Here is a 19141-nt window from a genome sequence, read left to right on the forward strand (position 1 = left end):
TGGTGTGTTGAAGTCTCCCACTATTATTGTGTGAGGTGCAATGTGTGCTTTAAGCTTTACTAAAGTTTCTTTAATGAATGTGGCTGCTCTTGTATTTGGAGCATAGATGTTCAGAATTGAAACGGGGCCTGCCTTACAAGCTCTGTGGCTCCCGCCTGACCCAGAAGCTGTTAGCTTCTGTAGTCCACACTCACCTGTGCAGACTAGTCTTGGTGGGATCTGGGAAGGAAGATGGCTCCCGCAGATGCTTCGGCCAATACTAATTTTTAAAAGTATTTTCTGTGGCTGGCTATTCTTCCTGGACTTGGGTTTGATGCACAGCACCCACGTGGTGGCTCACAAACATCTGTAACTCCAGTTCTAGAAGTCCCAATGTGTTCTGTCCTCTACTGGCACCAGGCATGCGCATGGTACTCATAGAGGCAGAACATCCATATACATAAAAGTATTCAAAACATTTTATTGCCTTATTGTTTAGGGTGAGGGAGGGGCTTTGGGAGTTGTCTGTAAAGAGGTGGATCAGGACTGTTCTTTTCCAAACTGTAAGCCCATTCACTTGGGACCACTTAAGCATTGTTTTACCCAATGTAGCAGAGATTAAACGTCATCTACTCCACACATACATTAATTGGCTCCTAACGATCCAGGCTGATGAGACCAACTACTTCCCCACCCCACATTTTCTGGCTTGAAGGCTCGCCATGGAAATTCCAAATTTGGATTCTCCTCCTTAGCTACAGTAGCAGGAGATAGTTGAGCTTCCACTAAGGCTACGTGAGTTTTTTGTTTGTTTGTTTGTTTTTAAAGACAGGGTCTCATATAGTTCAAGCTGGTCTGAAGACTTACTTTGTAGCCAAAGCTGGCTGTGAACTCCTGATCCACCTGCCTTTATCTCCCAAGTGCAGGGATTACAGGCTGGTGTCATCACACCTGGTCTTTCTGTGCTTTTTATTGCTTCGGCCACAACTGCTAACCCTCCAGCCTCCTTTATGGAGTTATGGTTAATTTATTATAAGACTAATAAGGCATAATCTTATCCTACTTTACTGGTTACACATTTTTACTAGTTGTGCTGACTGGTTTTATGTAAACACAAGCTAGAGTCGTCGGAGAGGAGGGAACTTCAATTCAGAAAATGCCATTAGCATTAAGCAGGCAAGCCCAAATGGCATGTTCTCGATTAGTGATTGTTGGGGGACAGCTCAGCCCATGGTGGGTGGTACTACCCTTGGGCTGGTGATCCTGGGTTCTATAAGAAAGCAGGCTGCACAATACACGTGGAGCAAGCCAGTAAGCAGCAGATCTCCATAGCTGCTCTATCAGCTCTAGCCTCTAGGTTCTTGCCCTGGTTGCTTTCTTTTCTTTTCTTTTCTTTTCTTTTCTTTTCTTTTCTTTTCTTTTTTTTGCGCTCACATTTTTTATTAGATATTTTCTTAATTTACATTTCAAATGTTATCCCCTTTCCTAGTTTCCCCTCCGAAAATCCCCTATCCCCTCCCTCCTCCCCCTGCTCCCCAACCCACCCACTCCCATTCCTGGCCCTGGCATTCCCTTATACTGGGGCATAGAACCTTCACAGGACCTAGGGCCTCTCCTCTCATTGATGACCAACTAGGCCATCCTCTGCTAGAGCCACCAGTCTCACCATGTGTTTTCTTTGATTGGTGGTTTAGTCCCAAGGAGCTCTGAGGGTACTGGTTAGTTCATATTGATGTTCCTTCTATGGGGCTGCAAACCCCTTTAGCTCCTTGTGTACTTTCTCTAGCTCCTTCATTGGGGACCCTGTGCTCTGTCCAATGGATGACTGTGAGCATCCACTGCTGTATTTGCCAGGCACTAGCAGAGCCTCTCAGGAGACAGCTATATCAGGCTCCTGTCAGCAAGCTCTTGTTGGCATCTGCCATAGTGTCTGGGTTTGGTGGTTGTTTATGGGATGGATCCCCAAGTGGGGCAGTCTCTAGATGGTTGTTCCTTCAGTTTCTGCTCTGAACTTTGTCTCTGTAACTCCTCCTGACTGCCTTCGATGATGAACTGTGATATGTAAATTTAAGTGAAATAACCCCCCCACACACACACATACAAAATAGTCTACTCTTTCAAGAGTTTGAGTTATAAACTCTGAGTCAGTTATTTATTGGGTATTTATATAAAAATCTACATGTGAGAAAATGTAGCATTCCTCAATATAATATTTTTTAAAATGTTTAAATTTGGTTATGTATACATGTGTGTGCCCTGAGGGTAAAGGGAGATAATAAATACACTGGATCTGGATGGTTGTGAGTCACCCAGTGGGTGCTGGGAACAAACTGAGTCCTTTGTAACCACTAAGCCATTTCTTCAAAGAATATTAAAACATCTCATAAGTATTTGTTAGTAAGAAAACCAACAAAATATCGCCTTATCTATCTCATATTTACTGGATTTCCACTACACACAGCACATCCACAGTGCTTGAGAGACATCAGGAAACAAAAGACACATGGCTGCTGTCAGGAAACCTATGTCCAAACAAAGACAAGAAGGATGCACAGAAAATGTCAGACAACTAAATGATAGCATGCCCTGTGGATGGTAGAAAGACACCTGGGGTGGTCAGCATGGGGTAAAGTTTCTCCAAGCTGGTAAGGCAGAAAGGAAGTAGGCCTCAAGCTGGTTAGGGAGCTGGCCTTGAGCCCCAAGCATGCATGCTCTGCAGGCAGTGTCTAGGAGGCAGTTAGTACCCGCCTAACTGCCAAGCAGTTAAGCAGAGATAAAAGAAGGGGTCCGTGGGCTCAGCATGTGGGATTTCCTAGGGAAAGTAGCAGCCACTCAACAAAGAGGACTGAAGCAGGACTGTTACCAGGAGTTTTCATCTGCTTCTGACCTAGTTTTAAGAATGCTGGAGGCTGGCAGGGAACAGTCAGGGGTAAGGCTTAATGCAGGAACACAAGTCAGGACTTGGGTTCGGCAGTGCAAAAAGTAGGAAGCAAGCATCCCACGGCGCTTAGAAGATTGGCCCGGAGCTTCCTGGACAGGAAGGTAGAATTCAAAAGGAGTGTAAAGGAGAACTGAAGGGAGAGCACAGGGTGTCTGCAGGTCCACAGGAGGATGAATCTAGGCAGGGTCTGAGTCTGAAATGAAGAAAAGCCTACACTGGATTATAAGCACAAACTGGCATAGATGAGGTAGGGGTATAGCAGAAAGGTCCCCAAGGAACATGCTATTGTGAGTGCTTCAGGGTCCTCACTCACCCTACCAGTCCCTACACATGTACCAGCTCACTTGAGTGGCTGTATGAAGGGGAACAGACATCCATCGATTGCTTTACAGTGATTCACGTCATACTTGTTTAAAATGGAGTTATGCAGTTCACCATGTGCATAGTCCATACATTTTAAGTGCCCACTCTCTAACTTCCCTGAATCTTCATCTGCCAGTCACACGAGGTAGCCCTGAGACAAATCCTGGGCTCACCGGGGCGTGCAGACCTGCTTAGCACTGGCAGGTATGTCTCAGTTTTGGTGGTTCTCAAGCTGTCAGGACTGATGCTGCACTAAAGGGCTTGGCTGAGGTGAAGAGCCATGCTAGCATGCCAACCTTGAGACTCTTGTGTCTACATGCAACAACACTGTCCAACTACAGTGAAAGCACTGCGTTTACTCTTTAATACACCATAAAAAATAAGTGGTAACCACACATGCACCCTTCTTGGGGGGTAGCAAGTCCATACTTTCTATGTTAAACAGGAGGGACTGTAACTCAGTCTACTTGCTATGTCCCTGTATCCACTCAACAGCTTTGCTCATCTTGCTGCCTGCCTGCTCTCTCTGGAGTGGTCCTATAGCACCACCTGCTGTCCAGAAGAGGCCACTCAGCAGAGCTGCTTTAGGTTCAGGGCAGATGATAGCCATTGGGTGGAGCTAATGCTTGGTACCTGAGCTGCACAGCAGATATGAACATTTCCTTCAGACAGGGCATGCTGAGGCCAGAATGAGCCAGGGTACCTATTGGGGCATGGAAGTTGACTGCAGGGGGCAAGAGGTAGTAGTGTGATGATAACTGCATATTTTTTGGAATAGGTCAAAAGTCTCTTGTCCAAGTCTCTCCTTAGACTTGTGCCCTAGCCTGGACACTTGCACAGGCTCTCCCTGCTCCACTCTCTGTGGTTTCTAGGTTGCTGGTTCCCTTCTGTTTCACCCTACTCCTGGCTAGGTGTCCTCACAGATCTGTTAAATTACTTATTCAGACTCCTGCACTGGGTTCCACTTCATGTTGCCAACGTTCTCTGATGGCTCATGTCTCTGCTTAAGGCCACTAGTGGGTACACATATTTGAGAGAAGGTGTCTGGCCTTGACTTTGCCCTTTGTACAGTCACCCTTTCTCTGGGTGGTCAATGGGCCTTGATTGTCTCTGGCCATAAAAGCCTGACAACTCTAGGGAATCACAGACAGACCACATAAAGTTTGCTTCAGGCCAGAGACTAAGGAAGGGGGTCCACTGCCATGGTGGATAGCTCCCTGGGCAAAGCTTTTGTGGGTGAAGGAGATACCCAGGGTCTACAGTATTCTAAGCTCTGCCCACTGTCTCCCATGGAACCTTGCTGGAACCAATCAGTAAGTTCAGACTCTCCCAAATCTCCAGGCCCCTTTTCAATCATGAAAAACGTAAGAGCCCTAACAGAGAAGGCAACCACTTAGAACCTCAAACTTGATGTACTTTAAAACAAGTTTTACTCAGACAAGTTAAAAACTTTAAAAATGAAAATAATGTTCGATCACTAACTTAAGCAGTCCCCTTCTTCTTCAACACGGACTAGCCTTGCCACCTACCAAAGGATCACAAGGACTGAATCCTGGGTAGCACTGGCTCCTAATCAGAGGCTACATTATGGTCTCAGAGCTCCTTGCACAACAGGCAGTCCGTGGTGGCCCAGAGCTCTCTGCTCCAAGGTCGGTCCCGTGGTCCTACCCAACTCTCCTTGCAGTTGGGCCCATCCACAGGGCAGGCACATTTTCTGGGTAAAAGAACGAATATGTAGAGTGTAAAAAGTACTCTTTAGAATGGTGCCCCTTATAGCAACAGCTACCAAAAGCCACAGTACATGTGAAAGTAGCAACTCAGTTTCTTCCCCAAATCCAGGGAGTTTGCCGTTTTCTCAGCTCAGGCCCTTTAAGGAGAAAGTGTTCAAGACAAACATATTTCAAACAGAGGATCCCTGTCCGTCCATCCTTCCTGGCCCCCCATTTTTGATTACAGTAAGGGACTACAGAGTCTGTCTATGTATCACCAGAGGATGCATCATGATAGAAAGCAGAGCCAGGCCATTGGGACCATGGCAGTATCTCTATAGAACAGGCTGGCAAGGCTGTTCACCAGTCCATCTATAGACAGGACAAAGAGGCTTCTTCTCAACACAGAGTGGGTAGACTGTACCCCTGCTGGCTCCATCCAGCCCTATACACAAGGGCCTCCATGGAACTTGCCATGGGTCAGCAAATGCCCTCTTCCATGCTATAACGAGGTTGGAGAGTTGTGAGCACTAGACCCTTAGGGCGGTGTTCAGCATCATGCTAGCTCTATAACCAAGTACCAGCTGAGAACTCGGGGCAGCAGTTTCCATGAGGGCCTACAGAGCTCCAGAGCACACCTGCCACTGGCTTCCATCTGACTAGCACACCTATTACCTTTTCCAACATGCCTAATAAACTCTCAACTGTGGTCAGCAACTCCTCAGCTCCAGGAGGCCTTTCTGGTCCCTTGCCTTCCTCTCCTGGAGCCTCCCACTGTCTGGTGGCTGCAGTGAGCCTGCCTCTCCCAGTCTTGCTCCTTAGAAACTACCTGCTCCAGGTTGCTCAGTTTGATCTTTCCTCGGATGTCCCTGTGTTTCCAAGATGATTTTTTCCCCCTCTGCCTGCAATAGCTGTTGTTTTTATTTAGTTACTAAGTCTTGTAGATGACCTGTCCTTGTCTCTGCCTTCAATGCATGGTGCCCCCATGGTTCTCACAGTCCACAGTGGGTCCCAGGAGCACCAGGCACAGGTGGCTGATGAGCACAGGAAGGCTAAGGAGAAGTTTCATCCAGGGAAGCCTGGTATGGATATATTTCTTAGGTGTAGCTATTAGTTACAGATAAAATGGCAAGTAAGCGATCCTAAAACTCTAGGGTGACAGGGACTGCTGAGAAAGCTACTCTAGCTCTCCGTAAAGCAGCAGTGCAGACAGCAGTGAACTATCTGTCTTCTGCAGCCCTTCTGATCTGCTGTGGTACATGAAAGTTTTCTGTAAATGAGGGCGAGTTAATAGGGCTGGAAGAAAATGCACTGTTCTTTTGTGGGACTCCCACAACGGTTCGTTTTTGTGCCCCCATATGATGGTTTCTTTCCACTAGTAAGCAAGGAACCAGCTCTTGAGCAGCCAGTACCTCTGATCCAGTGCAGTCCTGAAATGGGCCATGTGAGGTGTGTCAGTTCCAATGACTGAGGGTCCTGTCCCCAGAGCCTCAAGCCCAGGCCTCTGGAGGTCCTGTCTGGCCAGTTCCAAGTCAGAGTTCTCATAACCTGTCCTCAGAGAGCTCCCAGGACTCAGAGAAACACTTTACTCATACTTAAGAGTTTCTTGGGGCTGGTGAGATGGCTCAGTGGGTAAGAGCACCCGACTGCTCTTCCGAAGGTCCGAAGTTCAAATCCCAGCAACCACATGGTGGCTTACAACCATCCGTAAAGAGATCTGACTCCCTTTTCTGGAGTGTCTGAAGACAGCTACAGTGTACTTACATATAATCAGTAAATAAATCTTAAAAAAAAAAAGAGTTTCTTGATTATTTTTAGTTTATATGTCAGGGTATTTTGCGTACATAAATGTCAATGTACCATGTGCAAGCCTGGTGCCTATGGAGGCTAGAAGACACTGGATGCCCGGGAATTGGACTTATAGTTATGAGCCACTATGCGTATGCTGGGATTGAACTCAGGTCCTCTAAAAGATCAACCACTAAGCCATCACTCCCAGCTTCCAGTTTCTTTAAAACAAATTATAATTATTTATTTCTGTGTGTGTGCGTGCGTGCATGCAGGTTTGTGCATGTACACATGGACATGTGAGCACACACACACACACACACCCCTCAGAGGACTATTTGTATGAGGTTAGTTAGATCACTTCTACCATGTGTATCCCAGTGATCAAACTCAGGTTTCCAGGCTTGGCAACAAGCACTTTTACCTACTGAGAAACCTTACCAGCCTTGCATTCCCTATAATGAATATTTTGAAGGAAATAATCAAACAGCCTATGAACAGGTTCCTAGGGCAAGACTGTGCATAGGAGCTGGGTCCTGTGCATAGGAGCTCTGTTTCTTAGGGCTCTGGTTGCACTCCTCCCAGCTCATGGGTGAGTTTTCATTCACCTTCCAGACTACTGCCCCAGCAGCCCCTGTATTAGCCCTGGAGTCCTCTGAGCACCAGTTCCTGGAGGTGTTCCTGGAGGTGATTTGGCCATGTCACAGTTCATGAGAACTGTGGATCATGCACCATGCAGGCAAACAGCTGGACTGTGAGAACAGGCAGTGGGAGGGGAGTCCAGCTGCGGCAACAGATGAAGGTATGGGGGTTTGGTCATCAGTGATGCAGGCAGGTCTTCTAGGCTTCAAAGATGAGCAAGAACCCTCCCAAAACAGAACTGTGTGTTGTCCTGTGATGACCAACCTTGACTGTCAACTTGACTACATCTGGAATCAACTCAAAACCAAGCAGCTGAGCACACCTGGGAGGGGTTTTCTTGACTGGATCATGTGAAGTGGGAAGACCCACTTCAGTCTGGGCCACACCTTCTGGTGGCAGCCCACATGAAAGGTCACGGAAGGAGGACACTTCTGTTTTTGCCTGCTCGCCCTCACCCTCACTGTTCATCTATCCTGTTGCTGAGGCATTCCTTTACTGGTATTAGAGCCTGCTTTTCCAGGATTCTTTAGGACAGACGAAATAACAGCAGCTTTCTAGGAATCCTCTGAGATATCTGACCTCATGGACTGAACAACTACTAGACTCTTGACCTTTCTGTTAGGAGACAGCAGTGTCTGACAAGCAAGACTACAGCCTGAAAACTACTTGAAGAAATCCCTTTTCACATACAGATGATCATTCTATCTGTTCTTGTTCCTCTAGAGAACCCTGACTAGTACATGCACCAAACGCTGTCCACGTGAGCTACACCAAGGCCTACTGGTGTTTTATACACAAGCACAATGATGTTTACATATCTTTATTGTGTGTTTTTCAGCAATGCAACCATTGTGGAAAGGACACAGGATTGCACCATCTCAACAGGGAACCCCAGTACTTGATACCTCTGTCAGAAGCAATCCCTGAGCTATACACCACTTTTAAAGGACTGTGCCAAGGTAGCACAGCCACCCTGCCGGCACTAGATGCAAAGTCCCCAGGACCGTGCCATACATGTCTGAGGAGGGTACCTGTTATGAAGTAGTAGATGTGGTAACCAAGAGAAGGAGGACTAGTGTAGCCCAAAGCTTACATGTTTATTTTACTTCAAACCAGGTGAAAAAAAAAATCAAAACACCAAACTGTTGACAAAATTAGCTCGCTTCACCTGAGGTAAAAGCAACACACTGTGTCTACACTGCTGCTAGCGTTGATTCCCAGAGCCAGTAGGAGGAGACAACGCTCAGAGTTTAGCACTCCGGCCTTTAGCTTTGCTTCCTGGGCACATGTTTCCTGGGGCTCCTTGTGGCCTGACTTTGCTGTATTTCCTTAAGAACAACCGTGCAAAGGGATATAAATAGCTCATCCTGCTGCTTCACATACATGACCGATTCAATGCAACGCTTTACCTATGAGGTATGTTAAAAACAGGCAATCATTAGCGGAGCTCAAAATGGAGTTGTGAACCCTTCCTTAGTCTCCAGACTCACTTCAGCTCTGGGATCTGCGGTGTCTCTCAGAAAACTCTGGTTACAGAGAAACTGACTTCACATTCCAATGGAGCTCAAAGATGGGCTATCCATGAAAATAAAACTGACTGCCGGCACATCAGTGATAAAGGGGATTGCGGTTTTGTTCTTCCCACCTCTTGCCTGTCCATGTCCCACAAAAAGATCAGCATCAGATGAAGATGAAACCAAATCTTTTTTTTTTTAAAGATTTATTTATTTATTATATGTAAGTACACTGTAGTTGTCTTCAGACACTCCAGAAGAGGGAGTCAGATCTCATTACAGATGATTGTGAGCCACCATGTAGTTGCTGGGATTTGAACTCCGGACCTTTGGAAGAGCAGTCAGGTGCTCTTACCCACTGAGCCATCTCACCAACCCCCGAAACCAAATCTTTTTTTAAAGCTCCCGGTTTCTTTCTGGGACATTTGTGGGCACAGGTAGGGTCTTTCTTAGTACGAATTCAAAGCCCAGTGGTCAGAAGTGAGCCCACTGCTGCTCCCCAAACACAGTGATGTCAGGAGCTGTTCTGCTTTGCCCACATGTACATCCTTGGGAACTGCACCTACTGCCTTGACTCTGACTGCTACCCGAGGCTCTCTAGTCGGCAGTGCAGGCTAGCCCTTGATGTTCAGTGGATGGCTCACACTGGAGCTGCCACACAGGGGTGCCTCTCAACTTTAGCCTGTAAGTGAGGAAGCAGCAAAGCCAGGAACATGCTAGGACTACACGTGCTGAGCACCCTCAGACTGCCACAGTCCTCCCAGCCTCCCTCACCTCCACACCGAGAAGAAACTTCTTTTATATTCTAGAATATGGCCATAACTGAGTTACCTTCATACTAGCGCTTTAACAAGAACAGATGCTACCCTGACTGACAGCCATAAAGACTAAACACCAAAGAAATTCAAAGAAAGAAGTGGTAAGTGGTAAAAGGCTCTCATGAGGCATGCCCAGTACTAGGCAACAAGCACTGGCTTTATCAACAGCGATGAAGTCGAGGCAGCCCCGACTTTAGACCCACAGGTCTAAAGATGATCTGTGGCCACAGGAAGACGTGTGTGAACTAGCTCAGGGTAACAATCTGTGCTGGGATTATTCAAGGAAATGCATTTCAACAGCAAGCCAAAGGACTTAATTAAACTTTTTTTCCTTAAAAAGACAGGACTTTGCTATGCATCCCAGGCTTTATGTCTCAGCCTCCTGAGGGCTTGGAACTCAGGCCTCTGCCACCACACCTTGCACAAGTCACCTTTGGTCAGATTTTAAGAGATTCTAAAAAGGTTTTACTTACCTTAAAATTTGTTTAGTTTTTATTTTGTCTCAAATCCTGAGGCAAAACTCCTTCAGGGCAAGCAAAGTGAGCTCATTGCTCCGCAGCACTAAAATAGCAAGCGTGATGCACTGGGTTGACAAGCTTCCTTTAGTCACACCTTGGGTTCTCCATGTCCAGCCTGACACACTTCACTCTGTAATAAAAGATTCAGTTACTTGGCACTTATTTACCTCAAGGCTAAAGGCTTTTCACCAGCTCAGGAAAGAACTCTAACAATATTCTGGTTTGTAGACTGGCCTTCCTGAGATCTCCCTGCATCCACCTCCCCAGAGCTGAGATTACAGGCATGTGCAATTGACTCAATACTCTGAATTTTAATTCCTCTATATAAGCTTATACCATGTTAAACATGTTCTTATGAGTTTTTTTTAAAGGGGATACACAGTAATGAGTCAGGCTTTGGCTCACTCACCCACCACAAGTCAATGCACACATTACACCCGCATTTAAATCTTGCTGGCCAAACAGAATACCCTAACAGAACACCAGGGTTAGAAAAGAAAGAGGCCTCAGAAAAAACTTGTTCATTTTAAAATAAAATGCATGCATCCATTATACATGCAAATACATGTGTGTGAGAATACAGGCACAGACACCCATGTACCCAGACCTCACTCTACCCTGGTGGCTACCCTGCTTCTGGAAGCTGAGGGCTATGAAGCTATCTGCAGCCTATTTCTCCTCAGAGAACTGTCAACTGGTAAACTGGTAAGGGTATTTCTTCACCACAATAAACTCAGGCCCCTTCCCTTACAGAGTTCCCACTAGGTGTTTGGCGAGCCATATTCAGAGGTGACTAGTAGATCTTCTGGGTAGATCCTTGCTAGGAGTAAAAATAAAGTGTGTCAGCTTAGTTTCTAACTCTTAAGAGCACTCCCTGCTGTCAGAACACTGATGTAGGTACTCTGAGGGGCTGGGTGAGGAAATTCTGCCTGCAAGTCTCCCTGCTGTGCCACCCAAAGCCTTACACTCTTCCACCAAAGTCAACAGCTTCCTCACAGATGCTTTACAGACCTGGGACTGTGGGTTGCAGAGCTATCCAGCCCAGCACAAAGGCATCTGGGCCAAGTGCCCAGAACAGCTCCTTCATCACCTCATCATGCCTGGGAGATGGGCATGCAAAGATCCTGGCATGGGCCTCCCAGAGCTGCCACACTTTGTCACAATCCAGCTCTACCAAGATTTGGAGAGCAGTGGGAGAGCAGACCATGAGGGTAAACCTTGCCATGCTTCTCCAATGACACCCAGACACATCACAGAACCACAGGAAATAAAATACCATGCTCCTGCCACTCTGAGTGAAAAGACCTTTGCCCCCTGTGAGTCCCACAGGCCAGGTGATCACTCTGTCCATCAAATTACTCTGTGGGTAGGGTAGTGCCTAGCAAAGACTGTGCCTCAAAGAAGCAGTGGGTCCCCACTTCCCACTTCTGCTGGATTGTCTCTGGAGATGTCAGTCACTGGGAAGAGGTCTAAGCTAGCTATGTGTTGAGATCATGTGGAAAGATGGTCAGCCATATCAGTACACAAGTCTCCTAGGGCAGGACACTGAGCCAATAACCTCCAGCCATACACCTTCTCCATACAGAAGTGCCCCACCCCCACCCCAGCACCAGTTGCACTGGGCACAAGATCCTAGTCACAATGATGAACACGGAGTTGTTTTATGTGCCATATGTTTTCAGATACATTGTCAGGCACCAAGGACTAGCCAAAATAAAATTACTGCTTCAAATGGCAACACTAAACATACAATATGCATTTCACCTCCAAAACTTTTTAAAGTTAAGTAAAATTAACAAATCCCAAGAATATTACAGACTTATAAAGATGTCAGAAGGAACAGAATATCTGACTAAACCACATAGGTAAAGGCATTAGGAAACAAAATTTACCCTACAACCAACTCTCCACACCTAGACGGCTGCTCCAAAACATTTAACATATCTGTCAAAATAACAAGGTGAGCAAATTTAACCCAACAAATTTAACCCAACAAGGTGGGTGTGGGGGATGGTTCTGATGCTCTGATTGGGAATCTGTATGGGAATGCTGAAGGTCCTGTTCCCCAATTGGTTCTTGATCGATTAATAAAGACACTATCAGCCAATGGCTGGGGTGGGAAAGGCAGGATTTCCAGGTTTCTGTAGGCAGGCGAGGAGATGCAGAGGAGGAAAGGTATCTCACCTTGCTTTGGAGGGAGAGAGAGCTACCAGCCATGTGAGATCTTGGGTGTACTGGCCATTGGCCGCTTCTGCAACTGGGCCTGGGATAGCAGGTGGGAGATTAGAAAACCAACTGAGCTGAAGGCAGATTTAAAGTGCTGAGCAAGCAGAAGCTAACTGGGCAATTTAGAGGAGTTGAGCTAGGACTAAGGGTAACTGAGCAACTAAGCTGAGGGTAGATTTAGAGGTGCTGAGCTGGGAGTGAAGATAAGAACATGTTACCTGAGGGAGTCTTAGAAGAGCCTGGCCATTGTGCTAAAAGCAAATTAAAAATAAGCTAATGTGTATGTGTGTCTTTCATCCTCGGATCCAAGGGAACCTGGGGGCTAGGGGGAGGGTAGCACGGCCTGTCCGGAGCTTAAAGGAGGGTAGTAGAAACTACATGCTGCAGGTAGGCTAAGCTGTGGGTACAGATGAGTGTGTAAAAGTCTGATCAACCAAGTTAACCACATAGGAGAAACCAGATTCATGTTGACACTACCCACCACCTAAAGTTTCCTCTTAAGCAAGTCAAATCATAAGCTCATGGGTGCATGCATACACAGAAAACTGGGGGTAAAAGCTAAGACAGAATTTCTAAGTGTAGAATAGAAGGTATCTACCAGGGTGTGTGGAAGGGTACCATCAAAGAGCAGCGTGGAGTGGACTCAGTGCCAATGTCCATCTAGTTTAAGCTTGCAATGGGTCATGGTGGTTAAAATTATTACTTTATTAGTTTCTTCTGGTCGGAAAATACATAATATACATATCTTAGAAAAAAATCAGCACTGGAAAAATGTCTCCAATGACAACTGGTTTACAGAACATTATATGCAGCTGCTACAAGACTAGCTAATGGCCACTTGTTGGACACTGGCACCAGATGACCACCTGTAGCACAAAACAGAATAGAGAAACCCATGTGCAGGTAAGGAATGAGGCATCTGGAGACTCTCCATTCCTCAGAAAGGAGAAGAGAAGCTGAGGTGGGAAGAGGGGATTAACGGGGGAAGGTCAGACAGACAAGCACATACACACATATTAGGCAGAGTTGTGACTCTCATGCCTGTGCGGGTACATACATGACTGCGAGAACAGGCAACCCACTGGATAGAGGAAGAGGCAACTACACTGACTAACACTCCAAGAGCTGGCACCCTCTCCACTTCCGGTGGCTGTCTGAGTCTCAGAAGCCCCTTCTCTGACAAGCATCTCCAGGCTCAACAAGCTGAGAGTCGACTTCAACAGCTCATCCACTGATGCCAAGGAAGGATGGTACCAGAGCAGTACAGATTGTATTACCGTGAATTTATCACTCTAGCACTTGATAGATTTGCTGTGCCAGTAATAATCAGATTGATTAAACGAAACAATTACATTTCCTCTTAAAGTGATATTTATCATTATAATTTAATCAGACTATGGAAATAAGGACTTTGTTCTGCCAAACACTAAATACTCTCATTTTCTATCTCAAAAAGCCATGAAACCAACACCATTACATGAGCGTGGGGTTAAATTGTAAGCTCACTTGCAGAGCCACTGTGTTTCCAGACTGCTGTAATCCCAGGGCTATATAGGCATAACCAGCTCAGCTGATAAGCAACAAAGATAAGAACAACCTCTCTATCACAAGAGAACAGCCTCATGTAGAATGCTAATGTGGTTCTGAGAACTAGCAGCCATCAGAGGAGGACTGAGGTTCGCAGGCCCAGAGAAGAGGGGATGTCACCCAGGGAGACAGAGAAAGGACACATAGATGCTACCGCAGCTAAGACAGACATGGGACTGTTCAGGTGCTGTAAGAGAAAGGGTAGGTAGAAGGCCCCCAAGCAGGTATAAGAAAGAGAGACCCTATTTAAGTTCTCAGGAAGATCCCTAGCCCAGTTAGCTGTAACAACCATGCCTGAAGCGTGTGAGGGGGAAGCTGGGAGCACTAGCTGACAGCAGAAGACAGAGGACTCAGTGACCAGCACCCAGCGGGAAAGGGAGCCCAAAGCTGGCAACCACTCCTGGGACTGTGGTTCCAACAGCAACAGGTGGGCTTTTCAATCAGTGATGTGAGAAAATCAAAAGGAAAGAGAAAATTCAGAAGCTTTATGGGTTGTTCTAAAGAAGGAGGCCAGAGAGCCATTTGCATCTCAACAAGGACAGCACCTCTAAGCCTAGTGGTTACAGCCCAGGACAAAGGCCCTGCTGGTTCATGCACACCACATGGTAAAACTTAAGAATGGCAGCCCTTCATAGAGCGACACTAACAGCTGAGCTCACTATTCCATGCAAGGATGTTCTGAAACAGGACGAATGATACTCGGTCCTAAGAGCTCATGTCAGTTTGGGTTTAATTTAAACTGTTCCCTCCCGCTCCCTGACACGGGCTGATTTTTAGTTGAGGTGGTAAGTCTGTATCATAGCAATCTGATTGATCTCAGTTCTGAAGACCCAACCAAGCCAGCATCCTTCTATTAACACTGTCATGGCCACTCAGACTCCAAGCATCACCTGGCCTGCCCTTGACTCTCTGTATTTTACTGAATAGACCAAAGGAAGAATTTTGTCATTTGCTTTGTTGACTAAACACGTTTTGTGTTCTTAGCAAGTAATGACCTATTTTCCTTATAACATCCTAAAAATGGACTGTGGAAATATAAGTATAAATATATATATGGTTCATAGCGCATACACACACACATACATATCACCTACACAAGCTTCCTGGAAAATGCAAGCAGACCAAATGACATGGTCCACACAGCTTGGCTCCCTGGCAGGGACAAGCAAGGGTCAGTAAAGGCTGGGGCAGATCTGGAAATATAACCATCTTCCCTGTAGTGGGTGTTGGGATCTCAACAGTGATAACATTGTTCTCTTTTAAATATGTGCAGAGGTTTGGTTTTTGTTTGTTTGTTTGTTTTTATCAATTCTGCTTCCATGAAAAAGGTTTTAAAACTTTTATTTTTCTGGAGGTGGGGACCTTAAATGGCCCCACACTGGCCTCAAACTGAGTTTGTAGCCACAAATGACCTTAAACTTGATCCTTTGCCTCTGTATTCTGAGACCTGAGATTACAAATGTGTGTACTGAACCTGGTTTACATGTCAGTGGGAATCAATCATAGAGCTTCATGTATGTTGGGCAAGCACTCTACCAATTGAGCTACATTAGTCCTTGTACTGAGCTACAGGCCCAGTCCTCATCCTGTATTTTCAAGTGACTTAGTGGACATTTCTGGAAATATATTTATGACACAAGAGAAAAGACTATCTCGAGCTTTCAGCAGACTAAAGATTCATATGAAATTAAAGCCATGTTGCAAATATTGAAAGGGCTCATTAAATAGAGTTCCCCCAATCTGACTGTTTTATGCTCAATTTGAGAGGAGGAATCTAATGATCCTAATACCATGAATGAGCTCTGTATTTCTGGAGCTAGGGTGAGAGGAAAGGCAGACATGGAGAGAGAGATATACAGAGAAACATAGAGGCAGAACCCAAGGAACAAGAAACAAGAGCCCAAGGAGCAAGCCAGCGTGGGTGCTGGCCTCATGCTGAGGCACAGAGTGGAGGTGGTGAGTGAGAGGTGTTGGCTGGCACCTTTCTCTTCAAGTCCACCCTCTTGGGAGAACTGTCCGCCCCTGGGCCAGATATACCCAAGCTCACTCAAAAGGCGTGGGGCTCAGGCTCCATGAGGAGGGCCTCTGTCACTGTTAGGTGCTCACAATCTCAGAGACTTGGTTTGTTTCTCTGGTTTTGTGAAGGGATGAGTATCTTACTGGGCAGGCCTTGGGGATTTTCTACATAATTAACAAGGGCCTCCTGGGGCTGTGATTTTCCTTGTCGATGAAAAGAATGCTCAGCCACATCATCTTCACTATGGCTCTTTCTTGCTTTTAGGGAATTATTTTTATGACTTGAAAGTCAAGGTCCTTTTACCCCATTATAGCTGACACACCAGCGAAGGCATGAGGACCCTTTAAGGACTGAGGTCAGGCTGGAGCACACGCACATACATACACAGAGTAACAGAGACTCTTGCTGCACCGGCAGTACCTCACTCGCCCTTCTCCCACGGAGCCCAGTGAAATTAACTTTTCTGGGTAGCCCGTGGGGCCCTGGGTCCTCAGATGACACTGCTGCTGGATGTGTCTGTGAGGGTTTTCACAGAAGATGTTGGCACTTGGACCTCAAGTAGACTGTCCTCTAATTACTGAGCACCACCTGACTTACTGAGGTCTAGGCAGAACCAAAATGGAGGCTGGAGGAATCTTTTTACTTGTTTACCTCCCTGCCTGCTTGACCTGGGATATCCTCTCTGGGCCTAGAACACCACTGTTCCCCATTCTCAGTCTTTCCAACTCATACCAATTACACCCTGGCTTTGTCAGGAATCAGCTCAGAGGCGAGCTAGGGAATCCCCAGCCTCCCTGATTACATCTATCAATCTCTCGCTTTAGCTTGCTCACCTTTCTTGACACAGAAAGACCAAGAGACACAGATTCAGTAAATTAAAAACAGAAGCAAAGATACCCCCCACTGGCTCCATTTCTCCAGACGACACTGACTGACATGCCAGCAAACACAACTCTGCTGCATGGATCTGTCAACTTGGTCTTCCCCCCAGGGAAACTTGAAATGGATTGTTTACAAGAATGAATAAAGTCCAGTGAGATGGCAGACCTGGGTTTGACCTCTGGAATCCACAAAAAGATAAATGAAGAGAATGGACTCTACACAGTTGTCCTCTAACCTCCAAATGCAGGCCCACAGCACATACATACACACGGTGGTGGTGGTGATGGTGATGATGATGACGTTGGTGATGATGATGATAGTGGTGGTTATATGATGACTAAGAACTTCTATGAAGAAACTCCATAGACATACAAAAGGGGAGTGAAAAAGAAAAATTCATCAAGTACAACTGCAAATTTACCAAGTTTTCTATAACAGAAAAATTAAATTAAATTAAATATGAGACTCCGTCCTAAGTTAAGTAGAGCAGAAGAAGGATGGTCAGAAATCCCTATGGCAGCCAGAAGAGCCAATACAGTAGTCTTGGGAAGATGGGTACCAAAACAAACAATAAATGTAAGGTCTAAAGGATGACCTAATCTCTGAACTTTAGGACAGTGATAGGAACAGCCAGCAGCTTCACTTCTACATCACGCCACTTACATATCATCACCTCCACACACCTGCCTACTTCACCTCACCAACTCCGCCCCCACACACCCAGAGCATCCCTTCATCTGCACCCCAGCCTCACCTCTACTTGTCCACAACTTCTACTCCAAACACTTACAACTTCATCTCCACACTCCCTCATCAGCTTCACCCCCACAAGCCACAATCTCACCCCACAAACCGCAACTTCCTGCCTCCATACTCACAACTTGTCCTCCTAATACCTTGAGGTTCCCAACCCTGAGGTTTCATCAATTTCTCTAACAAGATTCAGGCCTACCAACTAAATCTCTTTATTAAAGTCCTAAGAATGTGATCTGCTTATATGAGAAATTCTATACCTCTAAGTATTTGGCAAGTTAATATAACAGATATCATTTTACACATGCAACACTGTATCTGACAGCTCAACATGGAGGTCAGCTGACTATCCAGGAGCCCTATCATTACTTGAGCTGCATCCTGGTCCTACCGGTGCCCTACATCAAAGTCTTTAACCATGCGCCAGACACAGCGAAGGGTGACAGAAAAAAGCTGAGAGGCCAAGGCAGGAATGAGTGTTCTACAGTACCCTCTTTTCTGAACTAAAGTCGTGGCTCTAAGACCCTACCTCCTAAAGGCTCTACAACCTTGCAATAACACTTTCCTGGGGACCAAAACTCCAGCACAGGATCCCTCTTTGGGATCAAATTCTAGAGGGCAGAAAAAACACAAGCAACAACCAACCTGGACCAAGAACAGAGAAATGACACAGCGGTAAAAGCTACAAAGACATATGGAGGCGGGGAGTGCAAGATTCTAAATTTGTGCAGCCACACAACCTTTTCACAATGAGGACAAATAAAGGTGCTTCAGACAGAATGCTTCTGGGACATTTGCTACCACAGGAAGTCTTGGGGGAGACATTTCAGAAGGAATGTGGTCCTGGAGAGAGAATACATACTACAGAAGACTGAAAAAGAAAGAAGCCATGTGTGGAGACACCAACAAATGGAAGCGGGGCGGGGGGGGGGGATGAACAAACAAAAACAAACAAACAAACAAACAAACAAAACCCCAAGTCTTATATAAGCCCTTCCAGCAAGTAAGAGGGACCATGTCTTCCTGAGGCCAGCATAACCCAGCTCCAGACACCACAGATCAGTAGCCAATGTCTCTTAGGAAGATAAACACAAGAGTCACCAGAATGTTTAAATCCAGCAACACGTAAAAGACAGACCATCACAGCAAGCTGGATGCATGCCCAGCAGGGACATACAGTTGGCTTTAACATTCAGAAACCAATTAAGGAGGTGTGCTGGCGTTACACTTCTATTCAAGTATTCTTCAAGAGAGTTGTTAAAAATTCAAATTGGTGTTGACATAACTTTCTATCATACAATAAATCTGACAATTTTCAAAGAGAAGAAAGATAGGGAGGAAGAAAGAAGGAGAAAAGTATGGGGAAGAAATAGCAAAGCTGATATCACGAAGACAATACTTCTG

At 46.0% G+C, this 19141-nt stretch overlaps 1 protein-coding gene across 9 annotated transcripts in view; it reads right to left on the reverse strand.

Moving 5' to 3' along the window:
- Nucleotides 1-19141, reverse strand: part of Adarb1 (adenosine deaminase RNA specific B1) — a 125024-nt gene that overhangs the window by 55026 nt on the left and 50857 nt on the right. For all 9 annotated transcript variants that reach the window (XM_029482424.1, XM_029482421.1, XM_029482422.1 and 6 more), the window contains one exon: nucleotides 10228-10402. The gene's annotated coding sequence lies outside the window, so the exon portion shown is untranslated. The remainder of the gene's footprint in view (nucleotides 1-10227; nucleotides 10403-19141) is intronic.

Source organism: Mus caroli, chromosome 10, assembly GCF_900094665.2.
Source record: "Mus caroli chromosome 10, CAROLI_EIJ_v1.1, whole genome shotgun sequence".
Taxonomy (NCBI): domain Eukaryota; kingdom Metazoa; phylum Chordata; class Mammalia; order Rodentia; family Muridae; genus Mus; species Mus caroli.